We start from the raw sequence: 13880 nt of genomic DNA, 5'->3' as shown, positions 1-13880 counted from the left end.
TTCTCATGTTAGGCAGTAATTCCAGTGTCTGACTTGGGTGGTCTACTTCAGTTCTTTGCCACTATGTCACTTTTCTACGCTTTTCTTGTTCGTTTACCTAAAATATCAATGTGTGGCTGACTTCCTTGGAATTCTGAACTTAGCATCCTACTTTATGACAAACCTGAAAGGACCCATCCAAATGTTCCATAGGGCAGTGTCAGTGGGACTCTGCCTGTCTTATCACACCACACTACCTGGGAAAGGTACAAAATGCACATTTGCCAGGAGCCTTCGAATAAATCCATCCACTTAGAGAAAGTGATTATCTTCTCAGGGGGTAAGAAGCCCACTTCCAGATGCAAGTCTTTCAAGTGTCAAATTAATTCCACATCCTTTTAAGTTGTTGATAGGGAGACTTTTACTGGCTCAGAATGGGAGGATCTGAAAGCTTGCTGATGGAGGAGGGAGGGGGGTGTGTGGGGCACAGGAAGGATTGCTGAGCTCAGAGCCAGACCCACACTCTGTGAAAACTCTGTTTCTGTGGCCCATGATTAGGAAACCTGGACAAGTTGCCTTGCTTTTCTGAGCCAAAGTCTCTCACTCTGTAAAATGAGGGCTCAGTTTTTTTTCTTTTCCATTTTTTTTTTTTTTTTTTTAAGAGGAGTTGTTCTAAGGATGGTACTAATGAATGGAAAGTCCCCAGCAAAGTTCCAAGGACATAGTTACAGGCCTGTAGCATCCAAAGGGGATCCTGCAGGTGGGAGTCGATCTGTTATACCTAGGAACAAAAAAAGACTTGAGGGGATCCCTGGATGGCGCAGCGGTTTGGCGCCTGCCTTTGGCCCAGGGCGCGATCCTGGAGACCCGGGATCGAGTCCCACGTCGGGCTCCCGGTGCATGGAGCCTGCTTCTCCCTCTGCCTATGTCTCTGCCTCTCTCTCTTTCTCTCTGTGTGACTATCATAAATAAATAAAGATTTAAAAAAAAATTAAAAAAAAAAAAGACTTGATTGAGAGGATAACACCTGAGCTGAATATAGAATGATAAGCAAGTTTCTTATGAAGATAGGATTGAGGTAGGATTGGAAGGAAAGAACAGAGGAGAGAGACATTCCAGACAGAGAGGCAATGGGAGACCAAGTGTGCTGTAATGGTTAGCTTAGGCAAAATAACAACCCCCGTATCTCAATGGCTTACAAGGTTTATTTCTCACTTATGCTGTATGTCCAGTGCAGGTCAGTGGTTCTGCTCCTTATCTCTTTTCATTCTGAGTCTCCCAGAGGCTTAAGAAACAGCCTCTTTCTGGGACAATACCGATCTCATTTATGGGAATGGGAAAAAAGAGAACATGATAAAACAAAAATGTGGCATTTAATACCTGCTCAGAAGTAGCAGATTACTTCAATTCTTATGCCATTGGCCAAGGTAAGTCACATAGCCCAACCCAGTGTCAGTGGTATGGGGAATGGTTTGTTTTGAATTGCAGACAGTGAGGCATGGCTGAGTAGAAGGGAGAGTGCAGAAGTGAGGCATGGCTGAGTAGAAGGGACAGTGCAGAAGTGACAGGACCAGGGAGGTGGCCCAGAGCAGATGATGAAGGGCCCTGGAACATGTGCCAGGGGTTTGGAACTTTATCTTATGGGCAAAAGAGCAGCCACTGAGGGTTTTAAGTTCGGATTTGACACTCTCAGATTTTTCGGGCCAAGCACATGTCTCTAGAGACAATGTGGGTCGAAAACGAAAATAGGTAAAATTAAAAGTGAGAGATGGTGGGGCCCTGAATGAATTCAGCAGCCTCAAATCTCCCTATCTGTGATGTGCCTTGAGATTCCACTGATATGAAAATTATTCCCTTCTTTGTAAGTCCTCTTCTCCTAAAATGCAAATGCTCTCATCCTAAAGTCATTAGTTCATAATGTCACCTAAAGCAGTGTTTCTCAAACTTCAGTGTGCCTCAGAATCACCCAGAGCCCTTGAGAAAAACAGATTTGTGGGTCCCACACCTAGGATTTCTTAGTCAATACGTCTGGGGTGGCACCTGGGAATTAACATTTCTGACAAGTGCTCAGGTGAGGCTGATGCTGTCGGCCCAAAGTCCACACTTCAAAAACCATGGAACTAAAGGGAGAAATTAAAGATGTGATTGAGGGAAAGGCCTGAATAGAAGGGCCTAATGGAAGGAGGAAGAGTCTGGAAGATTGTAGCATTCTCCATTTGACGGATTTGCTGAAGGCTGGTAGTGGCAGTGGGGTCTGTGAGAGTGACAGAGTCTCTGGGTTTATATAAAATTGCAGATATAATTCTTATCCTAAGGAAATGAAAGAAGCTCGGATTCACAGAAGAAACACATGTGCTACTTTATCCCCTCCCTTTGTAATCCTGCCCTGACTCGCCTCCCCCATCCCCCCCCATCAGGGAGCACACACCCTTTTGTTTGGCTCCAGACCTCTCACTCAAGTCTGTCAGCGAACTCCAGTCCTGATCCATCACAATTCTTGTCATCTCAGTTTTAATTTCTTCTGGAACCAGGGTTTGCCCACTGGGTGGACATCTGGCTGAATTTTAAAATAATCGGACCAAGAAATTTCTTGCTTCACTTGAGGTCATCTTCATGAATAAACATCTGTACCATATGATCATGCAAACTGTGATCAGCCCTCCCAAGATAAATAACCCCTTGAGAACTCAAGATGTCCATAGTTTAGCTTATACTAATGGGTGGAACAAGTCGCAACAATTCCTTTAGCTGTGACTCACCACTCCTGTAATGAGAGAGCATTCCAAGAATGGACGTGAAGGAGAAAATATGTTGGCATGTACAATATGACACAAGAAATAAAACATAGTGAGGGTTTGTTTTCTTTTCACTATGTTTTTCTCAATTCTGGGTGTAGAAAAAGTCTAAGCTCTGCCCGGGTTCAGATAATCAGTGATATGCCTGCTCACACCATGTGAATACATGAAATACTTTCAGAGTCAGCATTTTGAATGCTAGCCAGCAGGTTACAGTGTTTGTTTCAAGGTGGTATGACAGTAAGAGGGTCCACTGGGGTGTGGGTAGACTGTACTAGAAATTATATGTGTATGAAATTTGTATAAAATAAGAAATGTCAGGGTGAGCCCAAACTATAAAATGAAGTAATATTTGAAAAGACCCTTTTCCTAATTGAGATTTGACAAACCACATCTAGAAGAGGTGCTTTCTGAAACAGGAGAATTCCCTAGGATTCTGCATACCTCCCGAGGTGGGTGAGAAAGTTTGGAACCATGACCTCTGACCAGGAGGCCTTAGGCCATCTCTGTTGGTCTGATCTGTTTCCCTCTTCAGGTAATTTTGGAAAGCCAGCTGTTTCACTTCCTCCTGCAGACTTGGCCTTCCCCTGGTCAGCTCTACAGTGAAACCCTATAGCTCCCTCAATCTCACGTCTCCAGGAAACTTGGGTCTAAAGTTGCAAAAGATGTAGCAGACAAAACCCCAGGCCTGAGTGAGAGTCAGTGAAGGAAGGGACATTTAAACTAGCCAGTAGGGATCTAAAATACTGAACATATTCATTAGAAAATGTTTTTTCCCCATTCAATAGCATTTATGAGGTAATTTGATATTAAGAAAAATGCACATCAAACCACGACATAAATAGCATCCTCTCTGTGTTTATGTTGAATAAATGTTCATTGTGTCATATATATATATTTTTTCACATCTCTAGCAGTTTCAAGAGGTAGGTTTCTTGTGCTCTCATTGGTTTTTGGAAATGGGATTAATGAGAAACAGTTGGGGCAGCCCAGGGGGCTCAGCGGTTTAGCGGTGCCTTCAGCCCAGGGCCTGATCCTAGAGACTCCGGATTGAGTCCCATATCGGGCTCCCTGCATGGAGCCTGCTTCTCCCTCTGCCTGTGTCTCTGCCTCTCTCTTTCTCTCTCTCTCTCTCTGTGTCTCTCATGAATAAATAAATAAATAAAAATCTTAAAATAATGAGAAACAGTTGGTCAGAGTTCTAGAGCCAGATAAGAGGAGGGCAAGGTTGAAAACTCAAAAAGCCCTTTGAATTTTTTATTCATTGTGTATACCTCCACCTTCCCAGCTGGCCTCAAGCTAACCCCGCCTTGTGCTCTGAGGTGGCTTTACTAACAGGTACGAGAAGGTTAATGTTCTTTGTGCAATATCCTCCTCATGAGTGTAAAGCTACTTTGCAGATTGCTGATGGCCCAGTAAAATCTTTGAAAGGTGGCTTCTTGGGAATGGCATTGGACATCTTCTGGGTGCAAGGCTCTGGGGAAAATGTGAGGAATTCAGAGAAGTGTGATGCTTATTCTTTTGACAAAGCCTCTAATCTGAAAGAGAAAGGGCATAATATTTCTACAGAATTAATACTAGTTAGATAACAGGTTAACAGTATAATCAAAGGGGGCACCACATGCTGTGAATTCAGAGACAGGAAATCTTTTTGGGGTTGTGCTGGGCTGGGAAGGTTCATGGAGGAGCAGTTGTGCTGGATTGGAAGAAGAAATAGAGTTTAGGTGCACACAATGGGTTTTAGAGAATGGGCCCCAGCAGGGTCCTATTGGGTCTAATGGATCTGCTCAAACTTACTTGTTCCAGGTCTGTAGCTAGACTTCTGTGTCTGGAATGAAGAAGCCAAGTAGGAGAGGACAGGGAAGTCTGAGGTTAGACCACTTCTTAAAGTCTTCCTTTCTTGACTGTCATGTGATTGTCTAATTTTAATATTCTGATGGTTTGTAAGCACATCCTGAAAAATGGAGCCACTTGGTGATTTGTGAGCAGATGAGTAACTCTGGACTCTAACTTGACCTCTTGACACATTCATTTTATTAATAGGGAAGCACTTTGGAGCTAAGGATGTCAAACCTCTTTATAAATAAAACCCAATCCTATCATAAACTCTTTCGAACTGGCAGGCAGTTGGTCTCGCTCTGCTTACGGAATGACCTAGGAAGGTCAAGCAGCTTGTTCAAAGTCACACAGGAATCCCCTGGCACTTCTGTGCTCACTGGTCCCGCCTCCCCTGACATTTGGTGGTGTCTCACTTAGGTTGCTTTACAGATATTCACAGGGATGGGGGCATGAAGCCCTTGGGGCCCCTTCTATTTAATGAGGGCTTTCTCCATCTACTCTCATATCCCATGGAGGTCCTCAGCTGTAACCCCAAAAGACCCTTGTTAATTTTAATTTGGGGGTGGGGTAATTATACCCTTTTCTTTCAGGCTTAACCCTGGCTCTCACTGAAAGAGGTACCATTTTCATGCTGTGGGTCTGTGCGCGCGCGCACACACACACACACACACACACCATCTGAATGAACTGGCATTCTCAGCACTTTTTGTGCCAAAAGCCAGCCAGTATAGCAGGATTATCGGTGGCTTTCAATCTGCCTGAACTTTGAAGTGAGACACCAGACCCTTGCCAGCTTGATAAAATCACTCCATTGGTTGCCCTTTGAAGTTAGCTAATTGCTTAAAAAAAAAAAAGTGAGATACTTAAAATGAAAACAGATTTTATTCCTTTGTTTGCTTTAGAAACTGAATATGTTTGTCTGTCTTTCTTGAGTTTTTAAAGGAGAAAGATTATAATACCATAGTTAAGTGGATAAGGCTAGGGGGATCCATAGCTGGTGGTGACCAGCCTTTTCACTTATACATTATTTAAATGCATGAGACAGAGCCATCAAAAATACAGTTTTGCTTGTGTATTTCCCAGTCGTGGCCAAACATAAAGTATTAATTTTTTCTACAACCTTCCTTGTCCCTACATTTCCTTCTACGTAAGACTACACGATTGAAAGGTATGAACAACTTTTGTTATTGAAATTATCAAAATCACTCTCCGTAGCCGCCATTCATCGAGTTTTACTGTGTTCCAGGTCTTCTGCTAGCATTTGACTCCACATGATCTTACTTCATTTCCTCCTCAACTCTGTGAGGTCTGGAATTAGTAGTATTGACAGGGTTAAGTAATCTGTCAGAGGTTGTAATGGAGATAGGGCCCCACCTGAACCTCTTAGTTCTAGAAGCTGTGGCTTTAGTCACTATTGTATCTGGAAACAAAAGGAAAAGTGCTCTAGAGAGTTAACGGGGGCTACCCATGCACAGAGATCCTGCTAGAAGGAAAACTGTCCTTGTTTTTGCTCTGTTGGTTCACATTGTCAGCAGGGCTGTTGAAGTTTGCTTATACCTCTCTTTTCTTCTCTCAACTTCACTTGCTTCTCTTCTTTTTACCTATTTCTTTCTCAATATTTTTGGTATTAGAGTATCATCTAAACTGGGGGGGAGGGGGGCTGTTGGGAGGATCCATTTGAGTAAATTCAGCATATCCCAGTCACTCACCAGCAGCCTCATTGGCCCAGGTGGGCAGAATCATCCACAGCAACCCCTCCAGCTGTACCATCCCTTGCCTTTTGGGGCCCTGGAGCTCTCCTGCTCTGCTGTCAGTTGGGGTTCAGTTCCTGATTCCCGAGCAGGCCTTGCGGAGGCAGTTCCAAGGAGGCAGAGTCATTTGCTGTCATTTGCTGTCACTTGGCTGTCACTTGAGACTTGGCTGAATGACTTGGCTTATCACAGCACCGTGCCCATGGGATAAGGGGCTTTGGTCTCTTGTCATTTGGTTACCAGTTTCCTGTGAAGAGGACAGAGAATGTGCAGTCAGTCCCAGCCCTGAGAAAGCAAAGTGCATTTCTGTACTTACAGAGGGAAAAGTATGTTTCATAGATGGAGCGTGGTGAAGTGGTTAAGAGCATGGTCTCCAGAGCCAGACAGACCAGGTTTGAATTGTGGTCTGTTTAACTTCCCTGTGTCTTAGTTTCCTATCTATAGAGTGGCAATAATAATGGTGCTTCCTTCAGAGAGTTCTTACTGAGGATCAGATGAATTCTTTAGATGTAAAGCCCTTTGAGACCAGTGTCTGGGAGATAGGAAGCATTGCACAAGTGTTTTATCAAGTAGTACGTAAAAAGTGGTAGGGGAACATCATTGTACATTGGTAGACAGTGCTCTGATGGATGAAGCTCACCGAACTGCTTTTGGAACGATGTTCCTGACAGGGGAGCTTGCCATTTTAAAGAAGCATAGGAGAAATCTATTTGTATACTTGTCTTTCTGTAAAACGAACATGAGAGAAAACTGTGTAGGAGGAAGAAGGAGGCCTGGGGTGCCTTGAGGTTTTTGACCAGTCCTACTGCAAAGACAGAGCTGCCATCATGTTGGGTGGGGAAGGCTTCTGGTAGAGCAGCTGTGGAGGGAACGTAGCTGTTCAGTTGTGGATATGGACCTTTGAGAGGCTTATTAAACATGGAAGGGAAGGTGCTCAGTGGGCGCCAGAGTCAAAGGAGAAGCCAGGGCTGGACACATCTGCAAAGGAGAAGGCAGGGCTGGACACATCTGGACAGGGCCCTGGGGGGTATTCTAGCTCCAGTGGAAAAGGCAAACCAGCTCTGCTTTTCCAGTGTGTTCTTTTCTTCATTCACTAGTGTAAATGAACTATCATGCTAGTGTGTCCTTTGGAGAGATTATCATTTGAGCTCTATAATGCTTGGACTTCAGAGTCCATAGACCAGGGTCAGATATAACTTGACCTCTTCCTACCTTGGTGCCATTCGGCAGGCTACTTAGACTTAATCGTCTTGAGTCTCAGTTTCCTGGAGATGGGAACTGGTAGTAAAAATGCCCATCTCAGAAATTTGAGAGCTCAGTGAGTGCAGCTTTATCAATGCTATGAGGCTGTTAATTGCTTTATCACTGTAAAATTCTCCTGTTCAGGCTGGCATGTTGGAAGTGAGGAGTGGTGACAGCTCATACAGTTTTAAAACCCTTTGCATTTCCCCTGAACCGAAAGCCACATTTTAATTTAACCCATACTGCTGTGGTTTTTTGGTTCTTCCTGAAGGTAAAAGAGGTCAACAAGGTACTGCAATAAATTTTGCACACATACGTCAGCCATGTATGCTTTCTCTGTAATTGAAACTGCACCCAGAAATCAAGTCTGGCCTGTGTGTGTGTGGCAGTTGGTTACGTGAATCGCAGATACATAAGCATTCAGAGACCTGAAAACTGAAATACAGAGAAAATGGATATCTTGGCCTTGACAGCATTTCAATATTGTACACTATACATACACTAACCTCATATATGCCCTTCGTCCTGTGAGCCGGGTAAGAAGGCTCTCGCTTTTTTCTAGTAAACTAACTGATCCTTCCCTCACTGTTCTATTTATTTTTTATTTTTATTTTCCCTCACTGTTTTAAACTCTAACTGGACACTTGATTGGAAAATGCATCCAAGACACTTGACTTCACTCAAATAGTAAAAAGGCTCCCTGTCAGACCTAAATAAGAATCCAGAGGCAGGGAGAATCAGATTCTGCAGTCTTTCTCTAGATTCTCTAATTAGCATGTCTGCTATGTTTGCATTTATGGTTTATATGCTTTGAACTTGTGGCTTTTCTCTTTTGCAAGAGTTACCGTCAGTGAGACATCCACCAAGAGAAATATAACTATTAGTGGTGGCAGGACCAAATACACATCACGATGTGGTTGGTTTCTAAATCCCTGCTAGAAATTTTTGAGAAAACTTCTCCAGATGGAGGTGGGTGGTGTGAGGACTGAAGCAGAAAAAATAATAGGAAAGAGCTTCCAGTGATTAAATTTTTCTTTCTGGTCTTTCAGGTTGAGGAAGTGAAGAGAATAGCCGTAAACGGTGGGAAATTTCCATCAACTTGGAAAAAACAATAGAATAAATAATTCTTGGCCACGAGGTGAGAGCCCAGAGAGTCACAAGGTCAAAGGATCCTGTCCCATTTGTCTGTGGTGACAACCTCCCTCCCCCCCTCCAAAAGGAACGCCTCACCCTTAAACAATGAAGTGTCCCTGGGAAGCTGAGCAAGATACATGCAAAGGGAATTTTTTTTTGTAATAATAAATTTATTTTTTATTGGTGTTCAATTTGCCAACATACAGAATAACACCCAGTGCTCATCCCGTCAAGTGCCCCCCTCAGTGCCCGCCACCCAGTCACCCCCACCCCCCGCCCTCCTCCCCTTCCACCACCCCTAGTTCGTTTCCCAGAGTTAGGAGTCTTCCATGTTCTGTCTCCCTTTCTGATATTTCCTACCCATTTCTTCTCTCTTCCCCTCTATTCCCTTTCACTATTATTTATATTCCCCAAATGATTGAGACCATATAATGTTTGTCCTTCTCCGATTGACTTATTTCACTCAGCATAATACCCTCCAGTTCCATCCACATCAAAGCAAATGGTGGGTGTTTGTCGTTTCTAATGGCTGAGTAATATTCCATTGTATACATAGACCACAGCTTCTTTATCCATCATCTTTCGATGGACACTGAGGCTCCTTCCACAGTTTGGCTATTGTGGCCATTGCTGCTAGAAACATCGGGGTGCAGGTGTCCCGGCGTTTCATTGCATCTGTATCTTTGGGGTAAATGCCCAGCAGTGCAATTGCTGGGTCGTAGGGCAGATCTATTTTTAACTCTTTGAGGAACCTCCACATAGTTTTCCAGAGTGGCTGCACCAGTTCACATTCCCACCAACAGTGCAACATTCCCACCAACAGTGCAAGCAAAGGGAATTTTTATAAATCACATCATTTCAGAAGTTCAGCAGTAGTTATACTTTTTTTGTATTTCCCAAGTTGTCTTTAGTGAGAGTGTGCTCCTTTTACTATAAAATATATACGTTAGAAAAAGAGATGCAAAAAAGGGAAATTCATGAGGAGCGTGTAGGTGGGTGAGTTGTCACGGTTTAAAAGTGCTGAGTTGCTTGCATTTTATGACAAGGATTATTCAGTTGTATAAGTGGCAACACTTCCTAACTTATTTGCTCTCTTAATTTACGATCTTCAAAAAAGTGTGGGTGTCAACAGTACCTGTCACCCATCAGGACCCAAGACCCTGCTCTAGGAGAGCAGAGTCAGCCCTCAGTCAACAGATGGTTACTTGACTCTTGCACTGTGCCAAGCCCATCCAGTGTGGCTGCATTCCTGGCCGCAGTCCCCAGCAGTTGGAGACACTCTTGTGCCCCTGCCTCCCCTGCCTTCATCCACAAACACGAACTAGGCATGTTTCTTGTTGGTAAGGGGCCTGCAGCATGAGGACAATGTCACCATCAGCCTGGGGCTCTGCTGTAGTTGCTCCCCAAGAGGCCTGAGTTTAGCATTAAGCTGGCTTGTTTTGGTTTATATGCCTGCGGTCTGTTTGTTGGAGGAAGAGAAAGGGGAGGGATTCTTAGAAAAGGGAAGGAGATATCCTTTGCGTTACTGAAAACGGAAATAAGGAATTATCAGTTCAGGGTCAGTGGAAGCCACAGTGCCTGGCTTCCTTCTGCTGTGCTCTTCTGGAATGATTTGGTTTTGTTTTGAACACTCTGCAAGTGACATGAGCTAGATAGATTGTTCTAGGGTGGAGCTTTCAGCAGGGAGTCCAGGGAACCCTAGGGGATTCATGGAGGGAACTTTGCCTGTGAAGTACCCAAAATTATAAATGCATTGCATGTATATTTATTGGAGATGAGGGTCTGTGGCTAAAATTATACACCCAACAGGTCCAGAGAGCCATACTTTCTTTTTTTTTTTTTTTTTAAGACCAGTTCTAGAGGGGCGATGGTCAAGTTTGAGTTGTACATCTTGGCCTTGATCCTAACTAGAGAACTGTTTCTAATGGATGACATGTGCATACAGTGGAAGTATTGGTGTAAATGTAAAACCATCGGAGGTACCCATGGGAGCCCTTGCTGCAAAAAGGTGAGGGAGGTTTCATTTCTTCAAGTGCTGGAAAACTGGAAATCTAAAAATGCACAATCCCTGCAATTCTGTCTAATGCTTCCCATCCTCCTCTTTCTGTTGTCCTTGAGCTCACATTGAGCTGCCTTAACTCTGCATTAACTGAAGAGTTCGCCTGTTGAAGTGAACACCAATATCTCTTTTACTTGGTCTTCCTCTGGGTTCTAAGCAAATTAGGTTGATATTGTGATGGTAGGTTGGATTTGGTGCAGGCCTTCATGATGGTGACGAGGGCAAGCATGGACAGTGACCTTCCGAGTAGCTGTTTATCTGGTGCCCTGCACACAAATGTTGACTTTCCCACCCTTGCTTCTTGTCTCTCCTCACATTGTACATTCTCTTTAGGTGACCTACTCCAAACCCATGGCTATCAATGACCTTTCCGTCTGTGTTATTAATACTTATTTTTCATCCGAGTTCTTGGTCACTTTAACAGGCCCTAAGACATCTCAGTGTGCTTGTCCCAAAGGCCCATCAAAATCACTGGGTTTAAAACTGATGTCATCATATCCCTACCACCCCCCAATCATTCTTCCCCATGAAGTCCTTCTGAAGGATGGTGGATGGCCAGAAATATACCTAGTTTTCTAGAGATCTTTTTTCATCCACCTAGCACATCACTACTCCCTCAACCTAAGTAAGCTTCAAATAGACTTCATCCCATGTCTTGATGAGCTTACATTTTAAGTGGCTCATAAAAAAATCCCTCCTTTTTATCCTTTGTCTTGCAATGCCTGCTCACTGTAATTATTAGCCAGTCTTCCCACCCTCCAGTCTGTCTCCCTCATTGCTTCCAGAATGATCTTTTTGAAATACGATTGAATCATATCATTTTCTCATTTAGAATTGTTTAATTGATCTTTGTTGCCCTCATGACAAAACCCAGCCTTCTTGGTGTAGCTTACAAGGCCCTGTGTGACCTGATTCCTAATCTTTCCAGCCTCTTGTCTTACTACCCTCCCGGCTGATTTCTTCAGTTAAACTGAGCTGCTTGTATTTCAGAAAACGCAGCACGCTTTCATTTATCTCCTAGACTGTATGAACATACCACATTTTATTATAGCTGTTTTAAGTGAGGAAACTTATAAGAACTATTACACATCAAGGTTCTAAGTCATGTACAAAACACTCTAGCTCTGCATCACCCCATCCTTGCCTCCTGCCCTATTCCTAACACCACCCGTGAATCTCAGGCCATCCCTGAACTTAAACCTCATTTCTTAGCCTCATCTTCATCTCAGGCCGTGTCTTACTCTTATCTCCAGATCCAGCCCCATCTCTGATATATACATACTCAAGGGTTTGGGATCAGTGATGAATGACGATTCAAGAATGGGGCTGGGTGGGAGGGAGGTGTGGGGATGAACATAAGAGACAGGGATGTCTGTTGCACATATTTTTGGTACCTAACTGGTTTTGCATGGTAATGCACCTATTTAAACATGGTTAAGTAAAATGGCACCTTCTAATTAACCATGTTGCATTGTTCTGTTCTGTTGTTATAGATGCCATGTTGCCATCTTGAGATCTCCTTTTTCCTTGCCCCCAAGTAATTTCTGTTCATCTTTCAAGCCTCTGCCCAGGTATCACCTTCCCTCAGTTATTCTTCATGAACCCTAAGATTGGGCTAGGTGCCACTCCTCTGTGTGCTTATGGTGCTGTTGAATTCTTCTGGAGTAAGCTGATCATATTGTATTGTGATTATCTTTTTATTTGCCTGTCTGCCTCTCCAAGGCAAGGTCTGAGTCTTAGTCCTCTCTCTATCTCTAGAATTTCACTAGAATATGGCTAGCAATAGGAGATGATGAAGAAATCTTACTGAATGAATGAAGAATGTATGAATGGATGATGTCCTATGGCAGTCAGAATTCTAAGAACCTGCAAAATCTCAGTGAGCACAAATAACCCACAGTCCAAAAATATTTATTAGGTCACCTCTTCCATTTTCTCTGTATGTGGGAGAACATACCAGTACTAGTTCCTAGCTAGGTTTAGCCTTCCTCTGTTGGCTACCTCTTAGGCACCACCTCAGATTCTCTTAGCTCCACTTGCTTCTGGGTTTCTTTGCTGACCAGCCCTGCTGGACTATACCATTTTACCATCCAAGGCCATGTTGGGCTTACTCCCACCACTTTTGGACTCAGATAAAGCATCATCCTGCAGGGTATGGGATCTAGCTTTCCTGTCTGATGCTGAAGGAGCCAGACAGTATACCCCAAAAGCATGGGAGAAGTTGGGTCACCACAGAATGTACTGTGGCCCAGTGGGGAACAAGAAATAGGCAGGAGATGGCAGATATTTTCCCTCTTAGAGCACTGCTCCCTTTGATGGAAACTTCTGGGAGGCTGCAGTCTCTACCAGCCTCTCTGGGGGTATCCAGTGTGACCAAGTGAGAAGTTTTGTTTCTTGTGAAGGTGTGACTGGTCCTACTCCACTTCATATTTGATTTCAGTGTCTCATTTCCTTTTCTAACTCCAGCTTCCCTGGGATTGCCATTAAGCACTGGTCTAGAAGCTTAGTTTCAGGCTCTGATGTCTAAGGAACCCAGCCTAAGACACATTCAAACCTACCATTATTTTCCTAGAGAAATAGGGGCCACTGTAGGTGGAAGAAGAGGGAGGAGCACTATAGATCAGATAGTCTCCAGTGTATGGATCTGACAGGGCTTAGCTGGGAATCTGAGCCTTCAACCATGCATCCCCTGCCCTCCCTTCCCATGCAGCATTGGCTGCCCTCATTTAGGGGAACTGGACAGATGAATCCATTAGTAGTAAAAGACCCATCATTTGAAGCATGTGGATCTGGTCCCTGTGTAGGCTGGCCATCTGTTCCATGATTTCCTGTTTTTAAAAATCTTTCTAACAAAAAAAAAAATTGGGGATCCCTGGGTGGCTCAGTGGTTTAGCGCCTGCCTTCAGCCCAGGGCGTGATCTTGGAGTCCCAGGATCAAGTCCCTCATCGGGCTCCCTGCATGGAGCCTGCTTCTCCCTCTGCCGGTGTCTCTGCCTCTCTCTGTGTGTTTCTCATGAATAAATAAATAAAATCTTAAAAAAATAAAATAAAGTAAAAAATTAAATATATCTTTGGATGTCA

General features: G+C 43.8%; 1 protein-coding gene across 6 annotated transcripts in view; it reads left to right on the top strand.

Annotated features, from left to right (window-relative positions):
• Window positions 1–13880, top strand: part of STON2 (stonin 2) — a 168240-nt gene that overhangs the window by 25077 nt on the left and 129283 nt on the right. For 3 of the 6 annotated variants that reach the window (XM_049113369.1, XM_049113371.1, XM_025443190.3), the window contains one exon: window positions 8656–8744. The exons of the other annotated variants lie outside the window; for them this stretch is intronic. The gene's annotated coding sequence lies outside the window, so the exon portion shown is untranslated. The remainder of the gene's footprint in view (window positions 1–8655; window positions 8745–13880) is intronic. 6 annotated transcript variants of the gene reach the window in all.

Source organism: Canis lupus, chromosome 8, assembly GCF_003254725.2.
Source record: "Canis lupus dingo isolate Sandy chromosome 8, ASM325472v2, whole genome shotgun sequence".
NCBI classification, from domain to species: Eukaryota; Metazoa; Chordata; class Mammalia; order Carnivora; family Canidae; genus Canis; species Canis lupus.
This window is presented reverse-complemented; position numbering and strand designations above follow the sequence as displayed.